This window comes from Dermacentor variabilis, chromosome 10, assembly GCF_050947875.1.
Source record: "Dermacentor variabilis isolate Ectoservices chromosome 10, ASM5094787v1, whole genome shotgun sequence".
NCBI lineage: Eukaryota > Metazoa > Arthropoda > Arachnida > Ixodida > Ixodidae > Dermacentor > Dermacentor variabilis.
Window position 1 is genome coordinate 112,028,174 of NC_134577.1, and position 22,895 is coordinate 112,051,068.

The 22,895-nt window shown below is 50.1% G+C and overlaps 1 protein-coding gene across 1 annotated transcript in view; it reads left to right on the plus strand.

The window, feature by feature from the left end:
- Positions 1–22,895, plus strand: part of LOC142560879 (cytochrome P450 3A4-like) — a 95,372-nt gene that overhangs the window by 30,651 nt on the left and 41,826 nt on the right. The window lies entirely within an intron of this gene.

Below are 22,895 nucleotides of genomic sequence, written 5' to 3' on the forward strand. Positions count from 1 at the left end.
GAAATGAACATGCACTTAGAGCAAAATTACTTAGCATGGGCTGCGGCAAGACCTCTTTTCGGGGAACGCCCGTCGAGAAAGAAGTTTGCCTACTGAGGCTGCGCGTTGCCTGAGGGCCTTCGGTGGCGGAGAGGGTCCGCCGTCCGGCGCGATATCACACAGGTGATCGCTTCCTCAGACTGTACCGTTTGTGGTTGGCCACAACGGGTGTGCCCTGTCGCTGGCGCCTTGTGCGAACGGGCTCGGGCGTGAAATCGCCAGCCCGAGCGACATAGGCTTTCAGGTCTGCGACATGGGCACGACTTAGTTTCCCCGAAGGGGGACCCTTCAACAAGTACACGAGCGGAGAGCAAACTCTCTGCACTCGGTACGGACCAAGCCACTTAGGTGCCAGCGAGGCTGAGAACCCCTTACTAGCATCGCTAAGCGCGTGGTTCCGCTTCAGGACCAGATCACCCACCTTAAATGAGAGGTGGCGGTGCTTGCGATCGTACTGAGCCTTTTGCAGGGCTCTGGCCTTCGTCAAGCTCTGCCTTGCTCTACTGAGAGCCTGACAAAGACGGTCCCGAAGCTTCGATGCGTAAGCAGAGCGGTCTGCCTGCGCCTTCTCATCCTCGTGCTGGCGGCGAATTATCCTGGTCATAGGATTCGCCAGCTCCCTTCCAAAATTGAGGAAGGCAGGAGAGAAACCAGTTGAACGATTTTCAGAGGTTCGGATGGCGAACGCGAGCTCGTTCAAGTGGTCAGCCCAATCCTTCTGGCGCTCGGCAAAGGCACAGAGCATGGGTTTGAGCGTTCTGTTCATTCGCTCTGTCAGGTTGGACTGGGGATGGTAGGGCGAAGTAGTGCGGTGATCAATTCCAAAGGAACGGCACGTCGCACCAAACACCCGAGCGGTGAAATAGGACGCATTGTCCGTGATCAGCCTTTCCGGGTAGCCGAACCGATTAAACACTTCTAGGATCTTTCCTAGCACCGCCCGTGCTGTCACCTTCCGAAGAGGAAACAGTTCAACCCATTTCGAAAAATGATCAGCAACTACCAACAAGTAGCTATACCCCTGCTTACTCCTGGGGAAAGGCCCCATTAAATCGCAGGTGGCTATCTGCCACGGACGCACACTGTCAATTGGTTTCATCAATCCAGGTGGCTTGCCTCCTCGTGATTTCACCATTTGACAGACATGGCAGGAGCGGCAATAGCGGAGTATATCCCGCCTCATGCCCGGCCAGGTCACAGTTTGGCTCAGTTTTGCAAAAACTTTGGAGCCACCCATATGACCGGCCAAGGGTTCGTCGTGAGAGAATCGCAACAGTGCGCCTCTCAGACTTTTGGGGATAACCACCTTAAAGGCGTCTACGGACTCATCATCGGTGGCTATGTACTTCAGCACGAGCCCATCATTATCCAGCAAATATGAATCCCCAGAGGCCACAGCGACACACGCTGGCTTCGCCTCCACCGCGCCCGCTGCAGTACAAGCAGCGTCTCGGCGCTCTGTCTCCCGGAGACCGTCGCTCAAAGCGCGACAAAACGGGTCATTTTGCTGGGCCATCAGTAGCTCTTTCCGGCTGAATGCGATTCCAGTACCCACGCAGGCGGGCCTAGTCTCGTCCCCACTCAGGACTGCAGCCATCCCTACCGCCCGCGTCGGCGTCGTGGGTTCGCTTTCAAGAAGCTCCCCCTCTCGCCTGCTTTGCGGCACGCTGCTTGCCTGGATAGCGGCACGGGTTTGCCCGTTTGCGGGCTCTCCCTTCTCACCGCTCGGCAGCTCGGCCACCGTCTCGCCCCTGATACTTGCTGGCGCAAAGGCGCCGCCATCGACTGTCGCACCTAGAGGAAGGCTCCCGGTGGACAATGGAGCACGAGATAGCGCGTCAGCTACCACGTTGGTGCTCCCCTTTCGATATTGCACTGACAAGTCATAATGCTGTATCAGGAGGGCCCAGCGCGCGAGCCGGCCTGCAGGCTCGCGGAGCCGCATCAGCCAGCTTAGCGCACTGTGGTCTGTTTGCACGACAAATTTCGTCCCGTCAAGGTAGACATCGAACTTACGTAGTGCAAACACGATGGCGAGGCATTCCTTCTCGGTCACGGAATAATTCCTCTCCGAGGGTGTTAAGGAGCGGCTGGCAAAGGCCAGCGGTTGCAACACGCCATCAAATACCTGTAGGAGGACGGCTCCTAATCCCAAATCGCTCGCGTCAGTCTGGACAACGAACTCTCTGGTCAGGTCGGGGAGCCGGAGCTGCGCTGTCTCCGCAATGGCGCTAGACAGACGGCGAAACGCCTCTTGCTGCTCAGGTCCCCAATGCCACTCGACAGACTTTCCCAATAGCTTGGTCAAGGGTGCCTGCACTCGGGCACAGGACGGAATGAACGACCTGTAGTAGTTGGCCATTCCCAGAAAGCGGCGCAGGCCGCGTACGTCCTTTGGCACGGGAAAATCGAGTATGGCTCGAAGTTTCTCCCCGTCCGGCTCAATGGAGCCGCTGCCCAGCGTAAACCCGAGTAATTGAACTCGAGTTTGCGCGATTTGGGCTTTCGCCGGATTCAAAGTCATCCCGGCTGCCCACACCCTCTCGAGCACATCGGCAACATGGGTCAAGTGCTCTTCGAAGGTTCGTGAATAGATCACGATGTCGTCGAGGTAGCATAAGCAGTGTGACCACTTGGCTTCCCCGAGAACGCGGTCCATCAGCCTTTGAAAGGTCGCCGGACCATTACAGAGGCCAAAGGGCATACGAGTAAACTCGAACAACCCTCTGTGGCACGTGAACGCGGTCTTGCACCGGTCACGATCATCCATCCGGACCTGTAGGTAACCTTTGGAGGCATCTAGCGTAGTGAAGTACCTCGCACTGCCCAGGTTTCCTACAATGGAGCTAATCGTCGGGAGCGGGTAGGCATCCTTTCGAGTCACTCCGTTCAGACGGCGGTAGTCTACGCAAAGGCGCTGACTGCCATCTTTCTTAGGCACCAACACAATTGGAGACGCCCAGGCACTGGAAGAGCGTCGGATAATGTCCGTCGCTAGCATCTCATCCAGCAAACCGTCAATCACCTGCCTCTTGGCCAGACTGACAGGCCTAGGGTTGCACTTCAGTGGAAGCGCATCACCGGTTTCGATCTTGTGGCTCACTAGATCGGTACAGCCAGGTAGATCGGTGAATAGCTCATCGTATTGGCGTAATAGTGACGACAACAGAGCCTTCTGTGCACCACCCAAGTGAACCGCACTGGCGGCCAACGGGTGCAGTGCCTTAACGTGCCGTGCCGCTTTATGCCAATGGGGGCTAGGAGCAGGCGAGCGCACAGCGCAGGGGCTTGCCCCCGAACTTTGCGCGCGGCACGGTCCAAACGCCTCTTCTGCACGGGCAAGAGTCGGCGCCGGCGGGCTGATGAACGGCTTAAGCGAGGAAAAAGGTCCGTCGCGATAGCCACCATTAGCAATGTCCACTACGATCCCGGTTTTCAGGAGAAAGTCCCGTCCGAGAATCACAGGAACACTGAGCCCTGGGAGGTGAATGAAACGCGTGCGTCTCAGTCGTTCCCCCCATCTGACGGTCAGCCTTGCGGCGCCTGCCGAATGGGCCACGCCTTTCGCAAGGTTGAAAGTCGTTCGGCTGTCTCTCAAGCGCACTGCGTGCTTGCTCAAATGGGAGAAAGCCTCATCGCCGAACAACGAGGCGCTAGCGCCCGTGTCCAGTAGCGCCGCAAATTCACGACCAGCAAGGGTGATCGGAATAAACGGCGCGTGCGCACCTGCATCACAGCTTGCCCGGTACGCACAGGGAGCTGACAAGGGTTCGGCCGATCGTGCGCTCACGAGCGACCGCGGTTTCCGTTTCCCTGCCTCGCCGGAGGCCTGTCAACGGTGCACTCCCTTGCCATGTGACCCCGCTGCGAACAGCGGAAACAGCGCATTCCAGCCCGATCTCGATCACGGGCTGGATCAGCTGCTCTCCTCCCGGGTTGGTTCGACGGAGTGCCGCGGGGCTCTCTGTTTTGAGGCTCCTCAACGCGATAAGACGGATGACGTCCCTTTACGCGCGTTTCGAGCGACGGCGTAGTCAAAGCCACGCGCCTCTCATAGGAGAACGGGTCCAGAGCTCGTTCGCTCAGCTCCCAGTTGTTCGTCCCGCTTGTTGCTGCACAGGCAGCCTCAGCGGGGCGCCGGGGGGGAAAGAGCATGGCTCCACCCCACGCACAGCGCGGCTCAAGGGCCTCGCTGACCGGCGGTGGCGGGCGGTACGCACGAGTGGAGAGAATGTCCCCCTGTATGCGCTTCGCCTCGGCGGCCAGTTCCTCTAAATCACGGAACCGACTGCCACGCAGGTAGGCCGAAAAAGTCGGATGTGCCTGCCGTATCACCCGGTCGACGCGTTCCTCGTTTGAGGCTTGGGGCTCAGCGATAGAGAACAACTCTTCCATCGCTCGCACATATTCCTGCAATGACTCATCCGGAGCCTGTGTGCGTCGCTCCAGCTCTCGCCGCATCCTACCATGGTAGTCTGCGGGTAGGAATTCGCGTAGGAAGGCCACGCGAAATTCCCCTAGGTTTGCTGCTCGGTGGCCGACAAGTCGATACCACCTGGCAGCCGCATCAGTCAGTGCTGCGGGAACGACGCGTCCCAGCACCTCGTGTTCATCCAATCCCAGGGCTCTTTGATAATGCGCCAGGTTTTCTATGAATTCTCGGGCACTCACCAGATCGCCGTATCCACGGTATATCGGAATGGCCAACTTTACCGCTGGGCGAGTGAGCCTCGGCGTAGCGACAAGGGCTTTCACCGCCTCAGAGAGGGTTTGGATCATGCCTGCAGCGTTGCGCAGCAACGTGTCTGCTCCAGCTTCGCAGGAAACTGTTGGAGCGTTGCAGGTGCTCTCGAGCGAAGGAGCTATGGCTCCCAACTCGATAAGCGGCGCGGAATCCAAGGGGGTTCCGTCCGCGCCAGCCCCGGAACAAATGTGGTTCCTAGGGGGACCGTCCCGTTGTCTTCCGTCGCTACCGAGAGCGGCGGAGTCGCTTAAGCCACGTTCGGCCAGCGTTGACAAAATGGGTCGTTGCTCCGATGCTGCGCCACTGGGCGCTGCACCACGCACTCCAAAGGGAGCCTGAGAAGCAGAATTGTTTCTGGAACGGCTGGGTGCCCCACAGGGGGTCACAGCTGACCACGGTGCCTTCTCACTGCTCAACGTGTTCGCAGCCAACGGGCAGAACTCGGAAATGGCTGAGGCCACTGTACCGATCTGCCCACCGTGAGCTCCACAGGGAGCCGATGAGGGGCGAAGTGGCAACAGACTGCCGCTAGCTCCACTGGGAACAGCTGTAGGCAGCGGTGCCGACACGCACGGTTCGGGGAGCGCCAAGGCTCCGTTCGCGTACTGAGCTACGTCCACTCCAGTGGGAGCAGTATCATAGCGCCTCGCTGTCGTGTTCACCCCACTGGGGGCGGCAGTACGCGAGCGTGAGTTTATGCTCGGCTCGAGGGGGGACAAGGCCCCGGTCTCGCGCAAAGCAACGTCTGCTAACGTAATGAGGGGACAACGGCCGCTCTGGTTAGCAGACATGGTGCGGTCAGCCAGATCGCTCAGGCGTTAAGGCTTTCCAAATGAGTTGCCAGAAATGTGCAGGTACGCAAAATTCGTGAAGAGCAAGGCTCTGTTCACAAACGTGCTACGTCCGCTCCAGTGGGAGCGATAGCGTAGCACCACGCTTTCTTTTCAACCCCAATATGGGCTGCAGCGAGCGTGCGCGAGAATGATTCTGCCAGCAAACGAACTTATGCGCCACTTTGTGATCTCTCTCACGTGGTGTTCCTATGGGAACAACCTAGACCACCACGCATGCCGAGGATCCGAGCCCCAAAGGGACCGATACGCTCAGCCGCGTGTGTTGCAGGCGACACTTCGTGGTCTCTCTCACGTGGTGTTCCTTAAAGGTCCACCTATAGACCACCACGCGCGCCGAGGATCCGATCCCGCAGGAACGATACGCTCAGCTGCGTGTGTTTCGTGTGCCCGAAGTGGACGCTCGTTCGGTACTTTGCAGAGAGTCGTCCGATAGCGGAAAGCAGCAAAGGGGCCGCAGTGGCTAGCGAACTGACACGACAAGTCAAATCGCAAAGGCGACTAACTCAGCAATGTGCTGTAGCCAACGCTACAAGGTGGCGACGAACTGCTGTTAGCTCCACAGGGAGCCGTTAGGGCAGTTGTGCCAACATGCACAATTTGGGGGAAGCAAGGCTCCGTTCCCAAACGTGCTACGTCCGCTCCAGTGGGAGCGATAGCGTAGCACCACGCTGTCTTTTCAACCCCAATGTGGGCTGCAGCCAGCGTGCGCGAGAATGATGCTGCCAGCAAACGAACTTATGCGCCACTTTGTGATCTCTCTCACGTGGTGTTCCTATGGGAACAACCTAGACCACCACGCATGCCGAGGATCCGAGCCCAAAGGGACCGATACGCTCAGCCGCGTGTGTTGCAGGCGACACTTCGTGGTCTCTCTCACGTGGTGTTCCTTAAAGGTCCACCTATAGACCACCACGCGCGCCGAGGATCCGATCCCGCAGGAACGATACGCTCAGCTGCGTGTGTTTCGTGTGCCCGAAGTGGACGCTCGTTCGGTACTTGGCAGAGAGTCGTCCGATAGCGAAAGGCGGCAAGGGGCCGCAATGGCTAGCGGAATTGACACTACGAGTCAAATCGCAAAGGCGACTAACTCAACAATGTGCTGTAGCCAACGCTACAAGGTGGGGACGAACTGCTGTTAGCTCCGCAGGGAGCCGTTACAGGCAGTTGTACCAACACGCACAATTTGGGGGGAAGCAAGGCTCCGTTCCCAAACGTGCTACGTCCGCTCCAGTGGGAGCGATAGCGTAGCACCACGCTGTGTTTTCAACCCCAATGTGGGCTGCAGCGAGCGTCCGCGAGAATGATTCTGCCAGCAAACGAACTTATGCGCCACTTTGTGATCTCTCTCACGTGGTGTTCCTATGGGAACAACCTAGACCACCACGCATGCCGAGGATCCGAGCCCAAAGGGACCGATACGCTCAGCCGCGTGTGTTGCAGGCGACACTTCGTGGTCTCTCTCACGTGGTGTTCCTTAAGGGTCCACCTATAGACCACCACGCGCGCCGAGGATCCGATCCCGCAGGAACGATACGCTCAGCTGCGTGTGTTTCGTGTGCCCGAAGTGGACGCTCGTTCGGTACTTGGCAGAGGGTCGTCCGAAAGCGGAAAGCAGCAAAGGGCCACTCTTGCTACCAGACCTGACGCGGCGAGCCTGATCGTTAAAGCGTTCTGGCTCGGCTATCAAGCGGCCAAAGGCTTAATGAGCCCTTGGCCCCACGTTGGGCGCCACTTTGTGGTCTCCGCCTATATAGCGGTGCTCCGCCGGGAGTCACCTAGACCACCGCGCGGGTTCGAGGATCCGAGCCCCTCAGGGGGACGATCAGCTCAGCCGCGTGTGTAGCGTGTGCCCGAAGCAGACGCTCGTTCGGTCTCCTCTGGGAGCGAAACAGAGCGCCGCAAGGAGAAGGCCCAGAGTACAAGGAAGGCGTTTATTGTACGACCACCTTGGCGTTCAGGATATACCGTATACACCCGTTTCGGCGCGAGGCTCATGAGCCGAAGCTCCCGCAAGTCAAGGGGTGACACTCAGTATCTCAAAACGCGGTAGCACGCCGCTATACGGGAGGATGGCTCCCAACGACCGTGCTACCAGGGCAACGTTCTTTCAGCTCGGGGTAGCCTCCGAGGGCGACTCGGCGCAGTACGACCGCGCACGTCAAGTGAGCCGCGTCTCTTTGGCGTAGCCTTCAGAACAGGAGCAGCGAATAGGTACGCAACCGCCTCGGGTCGAGGACCTTCGGCGAGACCGGCCAACCAAAGGGATGACCGGGAGAATGGGAAGTCAGTACGCACCGTTTCGCTGTCCGAGAGCTTCTCCCCGCGTTGCCGCTCCTCGGTCGACTTGAGTCGCCAGGAGAGAGGGAACGCGGGTTCCCACCCAAACAGACCAATCGGGTGAGCCCCTGGACCGTTCGGGGGCGGACGGCAGCAAGTGTTTTACGGTCCTGCTGCCGTTCGGCGCCCTCGGAGGAATGAGAGAGAGGGAAAGCGGTGGACCGCGCGCGCGAAGTTCGAAAGCGACCTCGCCGCGCTCGGCTCCTATGCCCAAAACGTGCTGCGCTATGGCGCTGCAACGAAATGGGCTACGCAGTCCCCACAAACTCCACATGATTTGATATCGGACGGAATCGAATTCAACAGTGATATGCCTGAAAACGTGATAGTAAATTTCCCACAGTTCGTATTTTGGGAAGGAGCAAATTGTGACGAGCGGAAAACCTTGTGTTATTATTATTAGTGAGGTCAGTACAGATAAAACTTTCAATACCTATCTCCGTATTTATGACGCGGAACATTATTAGCAACAGCTTATGATTGAATAACATGCGCAAGGGGATAAGGTTTAGGGAACGAAAAATGAGAGCAGAGTGAGACGGAAAAGTTGAAATCAGTCGTACCGCTTGCTTTTGTAAAGCTTCTTGTTGGTGGAGATGGGCGAAGTGCGTATTACCCCACGATGACAGGCAATATGAAACATGAGTGTGAATATACGGGCAATACAGAGACAAAAGAATGCTTGGTTGAAAAAGGGAGTGCGATTTCATAATCACGTGATTGCCAAAAGAAATTTTTTGAACAAGAGATTTGGCATGGGGGGGGCGGTTGAATTTAGGTGCTCATCTAAGATAATGCACAGAAATTTGGTTGACCTAGATCTTGTAAATATGTGATTGTAAAGTGATACAACTAAGGAATCTACGAATAATGTTTGAGGGGAATGAAGGAAGGGCCAGATGACAGAACTTTTTTGGCCAGGGTCGTGTGCTTGTTCAGAGGTTGCAGGTACACCTGAGGACACATTATTTTTATTGTTGAGGTACCTGCATGACTCGGCCAATATCCGTGCTGGCGGAATGATGGCGGGGGCTCTTTTCACTCTTCACACAGTGCTCCGTAGACATTATATTTCATCCAAATACTTCTGCATCCGCTTCGTTGTTCGTGGTGTAAAAGCCTTGCAAATTCTGCTCCAGCCCCTTCCGGCTGGTGTAGATGGCGGCTCCTGTGATGACCAAGATGTGCTTGGCACAGACTCTGTTGGGACGGAACAGTGACACTTGAGATGCAGCACAGATTAGCCAAACTTTTGTAATGTTTTCTTTTGTGCTCCAACCAATTATGCTGAACCATAAACATGAACAAACATTCATATCATCTGCTAGAAACAATTGACATGTATCTCAACACTAGCAAGCCAATACAGCATATAGCAAGCATATTTATTTCTGAAAAAGGTGTTTTCTTACCTTGTCGTAGCAGCCAAAGTCAACGCAATGACGTTATTTTAGCAGGCAGCAGCTTCGCTTTAGCGCGCGGAGTGTGTTGCTTTATACTGGTACCGTCCTCATTACTGCATGTCTGGAACAGACGTTTTGGCTGCGCCAGACATTGAATAAGCACAATTTTGCAATATTAATTGCGAGAAGGTGTGAGCATTCTAATGATTTGTGACTACGGGACACGTTCAAACGTACACTGTTTTTCTAGAGCGCTTAAAAAGCGTGGTAAATATAGCTACGCTCCATAAAATTGATCTCTGCCTAACTACAATGCATGTCAACAGCTTAGGTATTATTAAGATCACAAGTGAGAACATTTGTGCGCTCACTGCTGGTTTTAGAAGGAAATAAATGATAGACGTGAAACTATTAGAAATGACGCATTTTTTTGTGTGAACGTGATGCAGTGCAGGGGAACCAAACTGAACAGCAAGAACATTTGGAACCAACAGATACGAAATATGGGTGAATTATCATGGGTGCAACTGTTTAACATATTAAATTCAGTACTTTAGCTTCAGTTTATCAAAGGCTTATTCGCGTCTGTGAATGAAAGAAGTTGTCGGCGAACTCAAAAAAATATATATTGATAAGGCTACTCAGTCACCCATGGATGGCTACGAGATGAAAAATGTGACGCGTGTTCCGATATCGCTTTCTCTTTTGTGAATGCGTGCATAATGATGGCCTCGCAACTAAAAGTTTATTTCGGAAACTGCAACAGAGGGTCCTGACTGCCCATATGCAATGCAACAGCTGCTTCGTTAAGATGTCTCCGCCTGTAAGCGAACGAGACGAATGTATTACGTAGCGATTGAAGCAGCGACGTTAAACGACTCACCGGTATTGCCGGGCCCAGTCGCAACAGGATCCGGCTCCCATTTCGATGCAGACGTGCTCCACACGGCTCACGAGTGAAACCTAGCTTTCGCGCTTGCACCCCCAGGTTAAATAACGCGAGGCATGGAAGCGCAATAAACTGGTTTTTGCACAAAACAAGCAACCAATACAAGAACCAATGAATCCGTACCTGCCGTGCATGCCAACATAGCGGTACAAATTTTAAATCTAAGCGAGAGGTCAGGTGGGAGGTCGCTGATGCTGAACGCTAGTTTGCATTTATATCGGCAAAAACAACGAAGTTAGTAACAAAGAGTAGAATATGAAACTAGGAACGTTAATTTGGTAGTCTTTTTCATGTAATAAAAATGCTACCTTTGTTGTTGAAGAAAGTTTGTAGGTTCAAATTGCGCTTACTATGGCGCCTCTAGCGGGACATAATGCCCTCACGGGGGAAACTTTTTATTGGTGTACTATGCTTGTTTTCTTAGTAGCGACGCGCGGTCGATAGTTTCGCCCTCTGTAGCCATTTGTGGAACTTTTAGAGTATTCGGGGCCTGGCGGTGGCCCCTCACCGAAGCGCAGCGCGCGCTGTGCCGTGGTGCCGCACTCTGCGAGTACGGAGAACAAAACAGAATTGGTTTCGTTTGCGCATTTGTGCGCTAGCCTCTGAAACAGTAAAATAATTGCTTGACAAATAATTGAATTCTGAAAGACGAGCGCGCTTTCTTTCCAACAAGGTAGTGCATTTCATACAAACAGATAGAATATGCAAGAAGAAGAAATTCAGGGAGGTCAATCAGAGGGTTTGCTTCTGCGGATAGCAAACCCCAGTCTTGCAATGCAGTGCAAAGCACTGCACTGCGGTGAGTCAATACGCTCTACTATAGTGTTAATTTAGGCTGGTTGGCGCATGCAATTAACGGGTAAATAAGTGGATAAATCACATGAAACAACTTGTGTTGCATGACGGATCAAAAAGAAATAAAGCTTGAATCGTTACGCCAACTTGGCACTAGGCGTTCTTTCTTTCCTTTCTCTTTTTTTCTTGTTTTTGACAGTACACACAGCACGAGCACGGTACTAGGTCCTTCACCTCCGGTTACCTTCCCGTAGATTGCACAAGTATCGGCGTATGTTCGCGATCTTTATTCTGCCGTACAAGAACGTGCGCGCTCAACGGTCTTGTTTCAAGGTGAAGCGCCAGATGCTTGCGATTGTATTTTGCCGCAAGAATTCCGAACACATGAACAGTGAAAATTATGCGTAATTGTTGTCGGTCAATGAACGGACATTTAGTGACAGAGACGAGATATTTTGGAAATATCGTGGGAACGAGTTAAACCACTCACCTTATAGTTCTGCCAAGCCCTTTCACTCTTGGGTTAATTGCTTCTCGCATTCGAAAATTCCACCCGGCCGTTGTATACTTGGATATACAGGCCACGAGTCGCCTTCGAGACCAGTTGGTGCTAAATATAAACGCAGTTAAAGTCATTATACGTCTCCCTACGTTTCAGTACTGATTTATAGTGCGGACAATTTTTGGCGTAGAGCACCAGAGTCATTCCCGGTGCATCAGCACCTGAGTGCCGCAAGTTTGTTTGCGGATGCACGTATGCCCACGGCTCTTCGTTCACTTAAACATAGATGCTGTATTATTAACTACGAAACGCTTAATTTGAGCACATCGCACACACACGTATATTTGCGCATATGATCAGCGTTACAAGGCCCGTATGCGCGGCAAACTGCGACCGGAATTGGGGATGCATATATATATATATATATATTTATATATATATAATCTGTTATTGTAGCTTCTGGTAGAACTCTCACATTTGGTACGCATCCTCAGAATGCATTCAATTTGCGTGTTCAATAAAATACTGTTAGCTGAATCTGAAAATACAAGCGCTCATTCAGACGACGTGTATAGTCTTCCTCGCAAAAGTGCGGATGTTCGCGTAACAAAATTACGGAATTCTGTCTCCGTGCAAAGCAGTGTAGCCACTGTATTATTACAGTGAAATGGCCGTAAAGCTTAAAACGTAGAGGACTTTTCGTGTATTAACGGGAGGTTTTACCATATTCTTAAAATTCGACATACTTTCCGTATATTTACTTGGAATTCCTCCGTATAATGACGGCAATTTTTTACAGTGTAAGATTCACCTCAATTTGAAGAGAGAAAGAGTAAAATTGGTCAGGAAGAAACAGACCAACCTAGGCGCAGTAGGAGTAAAACGAGATCCCTTCAGACTGCTACTTGCGAATAAATATGCAGCCTTAGAACAGAGAGGAAGATCACATAGAGGTAATGAATCAAACAGTAACTAGGCCGGCTTTAGAGGCAGCAATTAAAGTGGCAGGTAAGGCACCAAGGCAACCAGTAGGCAAGCTCTCCCAAAGAATAAAGGACCTTATAAAGGAATTACCAAGAATGAAAGTGTCCAACTCAAGAGATAACATAGAATTCGCGAAACTGTCAAAAGTGATAAACAAGGAGAAAATAAGGGATATTGGAAATTATAATGTCAGAAAGACCGAGGAAGCCGTAAGAAATGGACGCATCCTCAAATCAGTGAGAAAGAAACTTGGCATAGGACAAACCAAGATCTTAAAGATAAACCGGGTACTATCATTAGCAATCTCGAAGGTATAGTAAAAACAGTCGAATAACTGCATACTGACCTGTGCAGTACCCAGTGGAGCCACGATACCTCCATATGAAGCAGTAATGAATAGGTTGCAGAGACTCCTTCTATAACTAGCGATGAGGTTAGAAGGGCAATGCAAGACATGCAACAGGGAAAAGTGGCAGGGGAAGATGGAATAACAGTCCATTTAACCAAAGGTGCAGGAGACAGAGCTTGAAAAACTGGTGGTTCTCTATACGAAGTGTCTATTGATTTGAAGGGTTGCAGAGAACTGAAAGAATGCAAACATTATACTAATGCACAAAAAGGGAGACGTTAAAGAATTGAAAAGTTATAGGCCCATTAGCTTACTCCCAGTATCACATAAAATATTCACCGAAGATAATCTCCAATAGAATAAGGGCAACACTAGACTTTAATTAACCAAGGGAACAGGCTGGCTTCAGGAAGGGATAGTCTGCAATAGATCACATCCAAGTCATCAATCAGATTATCCAGAAATCCGCATAGTACATCAGCCTGTCTTTATGGCTTTCATAGATTACGAAAAAAGCATTTGATTCAGTAGAGATATCAGCAGTCATAGAGGCATTGCGTAATCAAAGATTATACACCACTTACGTAAATACCCTGGAAAATGTCTACAAGATTCCACAGGCACCTTAATACTAAACACGATAAGTATGAAGATAACTATAAAGAAAAGGGGTCAGACAAGAAAACACAATCTCTACAATGGTATTCACTACCGCTTGTAATAATTATTCAAGTTAATAAACTGGGAAGGTTTAGAACTAAGGATCAACGGCGAATATCTGAGCAACGTTCGGTTGGCAGGTGAAATTGGCCTGTTCAGCAACACCGGCGACGAGTTACAAGAAATGATTGAGGACCTTAAGAGAGAGGGTGTAACAGTAGGGTTGAAGATTAATATGGAGAAGAAAAATGTAATGAATAGCCGGACAAAGGAACAAGAGTTCAGGATCGACAGTCAGCCTCTAGTCTCTGAAGTAGTACGTTTACGAGGGTCAATTACTCACAGGGAAGCCTGATCAGGAGAAGGAAATTCACAAAGGAATAAAAATATACTGGAGCGCATACGGCAGCCATTGTGAGCTCCTGACTGGAAGCTTACCATTATCATTGAAAAGGAAGGTGTACGATCAATGCACTTACAGGATCTAGAATAAGGGGCAGAAACTTGGATATTGACAAAGAAGATTGAGAAGAAGTTAAGGACAGCGCAAAGAGGAATGGAACGAATAATGCTAGGCATAACCATATCAGACAGAAAGAGAGCGGCTTGAACCAGGGAGCAAACGGGTATAGCCGATATTCTAATTGACATTAAGAGCAAAAAAAAAATAGAGCTGGCTAGGTCAACAAATGCGTAGGTTAGATAACTGGTGGACTATTAGGGTTACTGAACGGGTTCCAAGAGAAGGTGAGCGCAGTAGAGAACGAGAGAAGACTAGGTGATGCGACGACATCAGGAAATTTGTGGGCGGTAGTTGAAATCGGACGGTGCAGGACAGGCAGCGCTGGATTAAGGGTGGGGGGCTAAGGGGGCTGCAACCCAGGGCCTCACCTCGGGCAGTACAAGAAGGGAGCCCATTTATTCTAACCTGCTTAGTATATGGAACGCAAGGGGCAACGGAACTTCCAGCGACAGGTATGAAGCGAGAAAACCAGTACGAGCAGACGGGACTCCCCGCGTAATGTAACAGCATGAGTTTAGCCTGATCATTGGGGGACAGCCTGTCGAGCTGTCAAAACCGGAATCCCCCGCCACCCCGGTGGGGCCCTCTTTCTTACGAAGCCAGGTGTGTTTGCTTGGAAGAGTTTTCGTGATTTCATGTTAGTTCGTCTTTCCAGTGCTGTCTGTAGAGGAGGGGCAAGAGGGAAACACGTAAAACATGTAATGTGGGATGAGGACCTAAATCTCCCTTGCCCCTCGTCACCACCGCGGCACCCTCGACCTCTCAAATAGCTCCGCCGCTGTCCTTCTCATAGAAAGGATGTGGTGCAGTACCCAACAGTGCCTCCCATTCGACTTTCCTTCACCGTGATGCTAACTTGGGCGGGGGAGGATTAGTCCGGTAGCAGATGATGATGTGTCTGATGGCAGAGTCTAGGCAGGAGATGAAAGAAGACGTCACACGTGCTTTTGTCCACGTGCCTTGGGGCATGGAATGTTCACTGTTCGGGCTGGGGTTGTGGAAGAGGGAAGGGGGGTGTTGGAAAGCTCGATACAAAGGCCTGTCTCCAGGGCCCATTCCTGCCTAGTGGCTGCACACCCCACGCGCACTCGACGGAAAAAGTATGTCAGACAGGCCGCCGAACTTCACAGAAATTATAAAAAGATGCCTCAGATACAACGGAGGGCGCGTAACTTCGCCTGCGCTAGGAGTCACCCTCTCCCCTTCGTTCGCGCGCTCAGCGTCGACGGGGTGAAAGAAAAATTGAGAACCTCCCAGAACAGACGATTGCTCTTAGCCAAAAGAAAGACGAGACCGGAACGGGAGAAGAAGTGAGTTTGTACGGAGAAGGAGGGAATTTGTACAAGGAACTCTACGTGTATGTGAACGCCTGCTTTCGCGCTAGAAACACACAGACGCGGCGCGCGTCTATCGCGGGCTGCGATTCAGCTCCAAGCCACCGGTTAAGCTTGCATAAGCCCGCCCGCTGAGGAGCTCCCGGGGGACGCACCACTCTAGGCCAGCTACGGACCATCCAGGCAGCGTGCGCCAGTCATCAGGACTGCCACCGTTGGACACCTGCAGTCGCGTCGGACTGACGAAGTGCCCGGTGAACAATTAGCATCCATTCATGCAAAAATTCTCCGTCGGAAGCATCAAAGTGGTGCGTCTAAACGAAAGGCGAAGTTAGAAAGAGAAGAGCGTAAAAGAAGCTACCAAAGATAACTAAGATAACAAGGTACCTACTGAATGCAGCGTCCGCGGAGCAGTATGATCTCTCTACCCAGAGTCCGTGTCAAACTCCCAATAGTACCGACTGTGTTTCTGTGGAGGACTTGCCAACTCCATCACCACGGTTTCCTGGCAAGAAGCAAGGTTTGACTCATCTGGGTTGTCTGGATCTTGTGAAAACGGTGCCAACTTCGGTCGCCCATATTTCTGCGGAACCAACGATAACAGAGCCCTGTCCTGTTCCTGAGTCAGCAACCTCTTTTGCTGCTCGGCTTTTGCTGCGTCAGTGTAAATCAGATCATTAGTAGACTGGAGCGGATAGAAGAACGGGAAAATATCACGGATCAGAGATTAGGCAAAATTGAAATATATCTAAACGAGACGGTGGTCCCTGTTATGGAGCGGGAGTGCACTCGGCCGCTAGCCCAGCAGGGTAAGTCGCCGAGTGGACTTGAGCTCAAAACTAGTTCACCAAATTTCCGTGGTCAAGATGGCTCTATTAAATAGTTCATTTAGTATTTGGAAGTGGAATTGTAGGGGGTTCAATCATAAGAAGGCGTCTCTGCAGCAGTTTGTTAGAACGCATGGTGTCAAGCCTCAAGTTATCATGTTACAGGAAACACTGACGTTTAACTTGACCTTAACGAATTGCAAAGCGGAATTTAAGGATAATGAACAGGGCAGAGGACTCGCTACTCTCATTAACAGGAGGTTGGCGTATATTAGACATGATCTTCCCATGGCAGATTGCAAGATTGAATATATTATGGTGGAAGTAATCTTAGGTCGGCAAAGGTCATGTCAGAGGAGCGTTTACCTGCTTAACCTGTACAGTAGCCCTCGGGACACGAAGCAGAGTTTCAAATCTCTCTTGACCAAGGCAACCAATCTGGCTAAGGATGCACCGTTGCTTATTGGAGGGGACTTCAATGCACCATATCATGTGTGGAAGTATGTTTATAGCACTATTAAGGGGGAGAGACTATGGCAGGAGGCACTAGACTTGAATTTAACTCTGATTACAGACCCCTCGTATCCCACCAGATGTGGCACGTCGACATGTAGAGATTCGACACCTGATCTCACTTTTGTTCGGGGGGTGGTGGATTCGTCCTGGTCCAATTCTAATAAAGATTTTGGTAGCGATCATTACATACTTATGATTACTTTGGCAGTGGCTAATAAAAAGGAGCGCACATTCAGGATGGTTGACTGTGACGCATTTAGGAAAAGAAGAGCGCAGAGAATCGATGATGAAGGAAATGAGTTGACCTTGGAACAGTGGACTAGTCAGCTTAAAAGTGACGTTGAGGCGTCCACTAAAGAGGTTCAGACCGATATTCACACGGAACACATGGATAGTCGCCTGGCACATTTGTTGGAAACAAAGCAGTCGATGTTAGCGAGATGGAAGGGTCAGAGTTTAAATAGAAGGCTTAGAAAGCGTATAGCAGTGGTTAATCAGGAAATTGAAGACCATTGTCGGGTACTGTGCAAGCAGCAATGGGATGAAGTGTGCAATTCTATTGATGGTCGCATTAAGAGGGGAGGCGCATGGAGTTTGCTCAGACATTTACTAGATGAGACAAACACTAAGTCTAATCAGAGGACTGTGATAGGTAAGCTGGTCCATCAGGCGTGTCGGGACTCCACGGAGCAGGAGTTGCTAAAGGATTTGGCTCAGAGATACCTTCCTTTGGAGACCTGGCACGATACACCTGATGTGGTTTTGGAATATAGTGGAGACGTAAATGCAGCTCTGGACGCGGAATTTACTGAAAGTGATATCAGGATGGCGCTGCAGAATCTTAATGGTCGATCGGCATCAGGGCCGGATGGCATTACGAATAAAATGCTACGGAATTTAGACGATGGGTCAATTGAGTTCCTTACGCGGCAGATCAATTGCCTATGGAAGGAAGGCTCTTTCCCGGAAGAGTGGAAACCGGCAACTACTGTTCTGATACCCAAACCGGGCAAGGCCATGGGGCTTGAAAATCTCAGACCCATTTCCCTGACGTCGTGTTTGGGAAAAGTCGCTGAGCATGCCATTTTAAATAGGCTAACGCGTTCTGTTGAGGGCAATGGGGTCTTTCCGCATTCGATGATAGGATTTCGGCCCGGCCTCTCGACTCAGGATGCTATGATCAGGATTAAGCATCAGATCCTTGACCGGCGAACAAGGGATACTAAGGCACTAATTGGACTTGATGTGGAAAAAGCTTTCGATAAAATCCGACATTCTTTCATTCTACGGGTGCTATCGGACTTGAATATGGGGCAGCGGCTTTTCAATTTTGTCAAGGCTTTCCTTACGGATAGAAACACATGTCTCAGGTTTGGGGAGATAAAATCGGAAGTCGTTAAATTGGGTTGCTGTGGTACTACGCAGGGATCCGTACTCTCGCCTATGTTATTCAATCTGGCGATGTCGAAGTTGGCTAATAGACTGGACACTGTGCAGGATATTGGCTATTCTATCTACGCGGATGACATTACTATATGGAGTGTCGGTGGTAGTGATGGAGAGCTTGAGGCTAGGCTGCAGCAGGTGGTAACGCTTACGGAGGAGTACCTGGGTCTCATGGGGCTCAAGTGCTCCACTAAAAAGTCGGAGTTGTTGATCTTCAAATCTAAGAAGCTAGGTCGTAGGCCGAGGGGTTGGGTACCGGAAGTTGAGCCTTGCATTAGAATTCATACTAGGGAAGGGTTGGTGATACCCAAAGTTGAAGCAATCAGGGTCCTGGGTTTTGTACTTCAAGCGAACGGATCGAACATTAGAACGATTCAGCGTATTACCAAGAAAACGGAGGAGGCCATAAGACTTATAAGAAGGATCTCTAATAGGCATGGGGGTTTAGGAGAAGAAGGTGCGATGCGCTTCGTTCACGCATTTATTATGTGTCATTTCTCGTATGTGGCAGCTATGCTAAATTGGAATAGGGGGGAGAAAAATAAATTGGAAGCATTAATCAGAAAAGCCATCAAGGCTGCGCTTGGTCTGCCTATGACTACCTCAAACGATATGTTGTTACGACTGGGTTTGCATAATACTTTAGATGAAATTGCTGAGGCTCAACGTACCGCACAGAGGGAGCGGTTGCTAGGTACACCAGCCGGTAGGTATATATTACAGTCAATTGAAGAATCGGTGGCTGTGTCGCACGATAGGGCGCCCCTACACGAGTTGAACGTGAACCTTAGGGCAAATATCATGGTTCGTCCATTTCCACGGAAAGTGCACCCCGTGCACAATGTAGGGAAGCGGGTCGCGAGAGCTAGGGCTTTGTTGCGAGAGGCAAAGGATCGGGAGGAGGAGTCTGCGTTTGTTGACGCCGCATGGATTAATGGTAAAAAAGCTTATTCGGTGGTGGTAGTAGATGGCAAAGGGAGCGTTAGAAATGCTGCTTCCATTTATACCAAAGACCCGGGGGTTGCTGAACAGGTGGCTATTGCTCTAGCACTAATTGATTCTAGAAGAGTTTTGGTGTTTAGCGACTCGCGATCTGCGATTACAGCCTTCTCGAGAGGACTTGTTGCGGAACCGGCTAACAGACTGCTGCAGGGTAGGGATATCACTTCGCATACCGTTACTTGGTTCCCGGCGCACATGGGGACAGTGGAGGGAGCCCCGCGTGACCTCAACGAGGTGGCGCACAGGGAGGCACGAGGATTAGTGTGCCGTGTACTCCCTGAAGGGGCTGGATCTCCCGCTCCTGAGTACAGGGACCAACTGTTAACCTACAACGAAATCACCAAGCACTATTACTTAGGGCGCAGGGCATTCCCGTTGCCACATCCTAAATTAAGTAGGCCGCAGGCGGTTACATTAAGGCTTCTGCAGACACGGACGTACCCTAACCCGGTCATCATGAATAAAATTAATCCGGACTGCGGGGTTTCAGTCTATTGTAGTAAGTGTGGGGGTTTGCTCGATTTACAACACATGCTGTGGCGCTGCTTGGCGTTGGCCGGTGATGGTTCTCGAGGTGAACAGTGGTGGCAGCCAATGCTGCACAGTGAAGTGCTGGCGGACCAACTCAGGGCTGTCCAGAGGGCCCGTGTGATGGCAGAGGGGCTCGGCCTCTCTGTACCGACGTGGGAGCGGCCCGCATCAGTCCCAGACTGATCCCTCAGGACCTAAATAAAGTTCTTCACACCATACCATACCGGAACTACGTGGCAGCATGGCTCGCCCGCTCTAACTTGAGCAGCACAATTGACAAGGAGCTAGTTAAGCATCTTGTCACTGAGACCGCTTACTGGACAAAGGTGTTGACGTGCGTAGTAGTTGTAGGTAAGGTTCAAGCTGAGCGGAACCTAACGTTTAGGGGCAGTGATGAGATTTTTGGTTCACCGAGAAATGGCAATTATATGGGAGTGCTTGAGGCCATTGCCAAGATTGATCCCTTTCTAGAGGAGCACAACAAACGCTACGGGAACACAGGAAAAGATCGCCCATAGTATCTGTCAAAAACAATTGTTGATGAATTTATTGAGCATATGGCAAAGGCTGTCAAGGAACGTCTCGCTGACGAAGTGAAACGCGCAAAATACTTCTCTTTAATTGTTGATTTGATTCCCGACCTTACTCCCCTTGATGAGCTGTCAGTTCCTTTACGATACTATCTAAATGGAAAAGTTTATGAACGATTTCTCGGATTTCTTCCAATTGAATCGTATGCCAGCTTGTATCTTTTCGATACCGTGATGTCCCTCTTAACGACCAATGTTCTTCTCAATGATGATTGGGGCCAAGCTTATGATAATGCGAGTAATGTGTCAGGAAAATACAAAGGACTGCAAGCTCAAATCAAACACCTGAACGAATTGGCAGTCTACGTCCCGTGCGCTGGTCATTCACCGAACATAGTTGGGGCGTGTAGCGTTCACAGTTACCTTGAGGCAGTCAAATTTTCACTGTAATTCAGAGACTCTACGCGTTCCTTGCTGCCTCACCTAAGCGATGGAGGTATCTTTTGGACAGCATGGGCGGAACTGGCCAACAGCTTGTTTTGAAAAATCTCTCTGAGACCAGGTGGTCAAGACACGCTGAATCATGTCAGGCCATTCTGAAAAATTTCAATGCAGTCTTGTGTTGCCTTGAAGCTATATCAAAGAACGAGAAAGAAAACGGTGACACTAGGAACGAAGCGCACTCTCTCTTCAAGAAAATGAGAAAACTAGAAACTGCATTCATGGCGATTTTCTGGAGTGATATCATGGAGCGCTTTGAGAAAATGAGCGTAGCATTTCAAAAACCAGGCCTAGACATTTCAACTGATGTAGACCTGCTGAGCTCACTAGAAGGGTTTATTAATTCTTTGTAACCTCTCTTTGATACCTTCGAAGGGAGAGCACATAGCACATACGCTAAGTACGGATCAATGTTATCAGGATGAGGGCAAACGCACCATGTTGAGTAAGCACCCGGACGGAAAAAGCGATAGTGCGCTACAAGGTAAAAAAAAAAGTTTATTGTAGAGACCTAGAATGTCGTACTTAACAGTCTAGGTTCTGGTTTTCGAACGAGAAAGCCTGCCTACACTGAACTCTGTGAAAGATGCGGATTCTTAAAATTGCTGACAGAAATTGGGAGCGAGGCCTCTCTGGCACAGCAGGCTGAGAAGTTCGTGAAAACCTACAAAAATGATTTCGAGCCAGCATTTTCCGCTGAAATCGTTCAGTTTGCGAACTTTCTGCACAACTCTGTGTCCCAGGACACGAGTCCCTAGGAAAAAATGAAGTTGCTGCACGAAAGAAAGCCTATTGATGCGTTTCCGAACATTTCTATTGCTTTGCGAATGTACTTAAGCATACCCGTCGCAAACTGTCAGACCGAACGATCGTTTTCCAAGTTGTCGCTGATAAAAAATCGCCTTCGTTCAAGCCTCCTTGATGACAAGGTGAACTCGCTTGCTATCATGTCCATTTAAAGTGATCTCCTCCGCGATCTATCCTTGGAACAGACTATATCTGATTTTGCCAAAGCGAAAGCCCGAAAGATGCCATTTTAAAAGAGGACTATTTGCGCTATACATGAATAGTTCCAATACGTTCGTTGTGTCGCTTTTCAGCTCCACGTTGCCAATGAAACGCTGAGCAGTGTAATTCAATATATGCAAATCTTCGTTGTTCGTCTCTTGTTTGTTCTTCTTGTGATATTTAGCGTGCTTATAAATAACTGTATTTCCGTTGTTTTTGAGAGTGCCACGTTCATTTGGTGTCGTCCTTGCTGGTCTTATCTTTCCCGAAAATATTTTCAAAATATGTTTTGTAATTACAGTTAGTAATTTTCTTCTGTATTCTAGTGAATATTATGGTATTTGTATTGCCTTAAGTATTGTATATATCTATTGCATATTTATAGAGTAACGTGTATAACGATTACTGCCGTCTGATGCTTGAATTTTAATAAAGAATGTTTTGTATACAACCATGCGTCTCCTCACGGGATTAAACTTAGTGATGCAAACAAAGCCTAGCTTCAGAAGGATCGACATCTGAGCTGTGTTGTCTTTTCTACGCTCTTGTTCGTCTTGAGTGCACTAAACTTTTCTTTAAAGCCTAGCTATTGCAGAAAAAAAGAATGCAGATTAATCACAGAGTGAACATATGTGTTGGTGCTTACAACAGCACGCATTCCAAGCAAGTTTTGCTGTTTTTCCTTATAGTAATAACGACAATATTAATGCCGTTGATCGCACTCCGTTCTTCTTAATTTGGTGGAATTCAAATGAAACATGGCATATTTCCAGTAGCGTAGCAGACGAAAGGGGAGGTGGTCAGTATAAGGAAAGGGGCCAGCATGCGCATTTGCCCAGGGCCCCCATTTTTCTTAATCCGACCATGAGAACAGGGGTAATTGGAGATCGCAGAATTGAAAATTATGTGATGTCCAATTAGGCCTTCGTGCTGCAGTGGACATAAAATAGGCTGATGATGATTATGTTGATAGGTCCTTCGAGATCCGTGTGTCACTGATAAGTCAGCTTACTAGCTTCTAAGAATGTCGAAATATGTTTGAATGCAATGTGTTCGAAAAA